Raw genomic sequence first — 4532 nt, forward strand, 5'->3', positions numbered from 1 at the left:
AAAAATGCGCTTGGTTACATCATAAATATTGGCAAGAAGGCTCTCGGCCTCAGCATGGTAGGTTGAGGACTATACACATACTCTCGGCCTCAAAAAAACGGGTGATAAAACAAAAAAAAAACACAACGCATTTAGTTCTAAATGGCTCGGCAATCAAACTTCATTTGGTAACCCAAAAATTCACATGGCATTATTCATTCAATCCTCAGGCATTTCAATCCCCTGTTTCGGTGCAAACGAAAGCAACAGTGCGCAGCAAGGGTTACAGACGCATGTCGTTTCATGCATATGGTATAGTAGTTTGACTGTTTGTTTTGATGTTTAAAACGGCGCGCAACAGAACAAGGTGTGGCAACAAACAAAGCGCAGTGCGCATTCTACAACACTCACAATTTAATTCCCACTCACCGCCATACAACATAACATGCCATAACAGTTTAAGTTTCGTGCCTCCTTTGTTCGTAGATTTCATTTTTAACATGGCACACCATAAAAACTCCTCATAACAATGCCAAATCCTATCGTGTTAACCATGCAATGCATTGTCATTTAAGTGAAGCGTTATCCACTAGCAATTCATACGAAGATTCACACAGCGAATCAACGGATTTGAGGCTATGGTTTTGGCTTACCTATTATTAATGAGTGCTTTGAGGAATATCCGGTGCTCCAAATCCTTTTTCAACTGTGCAATTGACTGGTGGCAAGGGCAGAGCAATCGTAACCATTAATAACAGATAGTTCATAACCTTGACTCACTGTGTGCCGAGCTTAAACAACTAGTGCCTTACCTGATTGAATCCCGAAAATCTGCTATCTCTGAACGTTAAACCTGGGACGATTTCCTTCTTTAAATTCGCCCCAAACTCACTTCACCCTTCTTTTCACTAGGCTGCAGCTTCAAACACCATTTCTCTGAGCTATTCGACGATGAGGATTATGGTTTAAACAGCGCAAGAGCTCAGTTAGTTCATGACCGTTTCAGGGTTTTACTGGGCTTCTTATTCATTGGTGTTTACAATGCGTGGTTTACATGGCCGTCCTGTTTGACCAGTCACCCGACTGTGTCATGAGGATGGCCAAATCATCGTTTCATACGCATGACCCTTGCGCAGTATAATGTCCAATGACAACGGGTTGCCATGCCACCGTGTTGAGCATGTACCTGTGTGCTAGCCGGTTGTCGTTTGGGGTTAACGTTTTATTTATTGCTATTGTTTTACAATCATGTCCACTGTCGTGTGCTTGCAATGATATACAACCATTGCTTGTTTTGCAATGATTTGTATGCAATGATATTTCAACACCACACCTCGCCGCAATGTTGATATACACAATCTTTGCATGCGGCCGCCCATCATATATCACACCATATTGTATGCGTTGTTTTATGAGCCTTCACTTATAACTATATCATATACCATATGTTGTGCACCACTGTTTTATATACCTTATACCTTATATCATATGCGCGTTGGTTGATATAGATGACTTTAGCGCATTCACATTTTTTGAACTATGGTATATGTTGGTATGATATATAATAACTTTGATTTCCATATAGCGCATGGGGTTTGCTTTACTTGTATAACATAGCTTTATAATTCTAAAATGACCATTTGGGTCATATTTAAAATTATCACCACCACTAATGCTTTGAGTTGTATGTGCAGGTTGAAAGTTGTCCCAGTTTGGTCTTTCTAAGCTCTTAAAGAAAAATACTGAGGGGTAATAGGGTTAATGAAAATAGGGAATATGTATGGAAATGAAAGGGAATAGGGTTATGATGTATAAGGGTTATAGGAATATAGGATATGAATGATAATGAATATCCTCAGGTACTAATTTCAACTTAACAAAAACAAAAAATTTCTAAGAAAAATTTGAATTTTTAAAGCACAAAATGACTATACATATACTCCCCTGGATGATGGCTGTACAAGTGAGATGAAATCAATTGATCAGATGTTGTAGATGGATCAAAATGTAAACTTTATTGCTGCTCCTTGTTCTTCATGTTCTGGTTCTTGAATTGTTAGTCAAGTCCCTCTGTAATGATTCTTTGTTTCAGGTCCCTTTGCACTGCTTAGAAAAATATGCACATGGTGTTTTGACATTGGCAGGTCTTTCAGGTCCCTCGGCAATGATTTGTTATGTCAAGTCCCTCTGTTGACAATAAAAGTTCCGTCTATAATTCAGCTGTCCAGCTAAAGAGCTGATGTTTGCAATGTCAGCTTTCAACTTTAGTTTTCCAGCTAAAGAGCTGATGCAAGTCTATGTCAGCTTTCAATTTCAGCTTTCTAGCTAAAGAGCTGATGCAAGTCTCCCCCTTGTTGAAGATATGACTTGTCCTCAAGTCATTTGGTGGTGGAGAGTGCCTGCATTAAAAGTATCTGAGAACAGTAGAACAAGTTTAAGGAATTCATAGAGTCCAAGTTGCCCTAATTTTCCCCTATGAATTCGTGCTTGCAAAGTGCCAGTTGCCCGATTTTCACTTGCAAACAAATTATTTGTTTTTTTTTTATGTCTTTCTTTATGTTGTTTTTGTTTTTTTTTTTATTATTCAACTACTAGACTGGAAGATCGCTGATCCTGTGCCATGAGTTCCAGTTCTGTATCTTCGATCAATTCTTTCATAAATGCTTCTTTACTGATAGGCCTATTGTAAACTTTGAGCCTATGTCCATTCACTATAAATGAGGTGGAGTCCTGGTCGATTGTTCTGATCTTGACTGCTCCATTGTTAAAGATTTCGTCAATTTCATATGGGCCTAGCCAGTGTGTTGTGAACTTTGCGTTGAAGTCTTTGAATTTGGAGTGAAAGAGTAATGCCCAGTCTCCCTTGCGAAATGTCTTTGTTTTGATATATCTGTCGTGCCACTTCATTCTTTGTTGTTGCACCAATGTAGTATGTTCCATGGCTTGTTGATGATGCTCATCCAACTGATTCAGTTCCATGATCTGCTGCTGTTGTGCTTCTGTCAAGTCTAGTCCTAGTTCAGCTGCTAGTCTGTATGTATGTATCTGAAACTCTATAGGCAGTAGGGCCTCCTTCCCATATACTAACTGGTATGGACTGAAACCAGTTGTAGTTTTCCATGTGATTCTGTAGGCCCATAGTGCATCTTTTAATTTTTCAGACCAATATTTTCTGTTCATCTGTACTGTTTTTGTCATGATATTTTCTAGGACTTTATTTGTTGATTCAACCTGCCCATTTGGTTGAGGATGATATGTTGTAGATTTCCTGTGTTTGATCTTGTATTTCTCTGTTAGATCTCGTACCAGCTTTGATGTAAACTGTGTGCCTTGATCTATTACAATTTGTCTAGGTACTCCATATCTGACAAATATTTCTTCAAAAAGAAAGGTGACCACTGTATCTTCTATTGCTCTGTTTACTGCTTTAGCCTCTGCCCATTTGGTTACATAGTCTGTACATACTAAGATGTACCTCTTTCCATTTGATGGTGGATTGATAGGTCCAACAAGGTCAAGTGCCCATTGCTCAAATGGTTCTATGACGACCTGTGGCTTCAGCGGCATCTCATCTGTTGTGATTGGTTGCCCTATTCTTTGGCAGCTGTCACATTGCTTGACATATTTCTTAGAATATCTGAAGATGGATGGCCAGTAATAGCCCAGTTGCAGCACCTTATATGTTGTTCGTTTATCTACAAAATGGCCACCACATGGTTCATCGTGACATGATCTTAGAATGTCTAATATTTCGTCTTCTCGCACACATTTTCTAATTATCAAGTCTGAACCAGTATAAAATAAATCACCATTTACCCAACTATACCTAGAGCTTGCTCTAACAATTTTGTATTTTTTCTTTTTAGTGAATTGAGCTGGAAACTTTCCAGAAGATAAATAGTTTGCAATGTCTGCAAACCATGGTGGTTTTACTGTGATAGCAAACATGTGTTCATCTGGAAAGTTATCTGCAACTGGATTTGGATCATTGGGTGAGTGTATGTGGGACAGAAAGTCAGCCACTTGATTTTCTTTGCCTGGCCGGTCTTGTATTGTGATATTAAATTCTTTCAATAACAGTAACCATCTTGTTATTCGCCCATTGGTGATGGGTTTATTCATCAAGTATTTGATTGTTGAATGATCTGTATGAATGAAAACTTGATATCCTGTTATATAGTGCCAGAATTTGTTTACTGCATGTATAACGGCTAACATTTCTTTCTCTGTGACTGTGTAGTTCATTTCTGCAGGTGTTAGATTCTTTCCTATAAAGTATATTGCATAAGTGAACAAGTTCTCTTTCTGTCCAAGAGAGGCACCTATCGCGGTATCGGATGCATCAATTGATATATGAAATGGAAAAGACCAGTTTGGCCCATGAAGAATGGGTGAAACTGACAATTTCTCTTTCAGAATTTGAAATGCATTTTGACAATCATTTGTCCAGTGGAATTCAATATCTTTTGCTAATAGATTGAACAGAGGTTGGGCTATTTTACTAAAGTTTTCAATGAATCATCTATAATAGCCTGCATAGCCTAAGAAGCTTC

Source organism: Pinus tabuliformis, chromosome 3_2 (assembly GCF_031772625.1).
Source record: "Pinus tabuliformis cultivar Carrire ecotype Pingquan chromosome 3_2, CPIR1, whole genome shotgun sequence".
Classification (NCBI taxonomy): Eukaryota; Viridiplantae; Streptophyta; class Pinopsida; order Pinales; family Pinaceae; genus Pinus; species Pinus tabuliformis.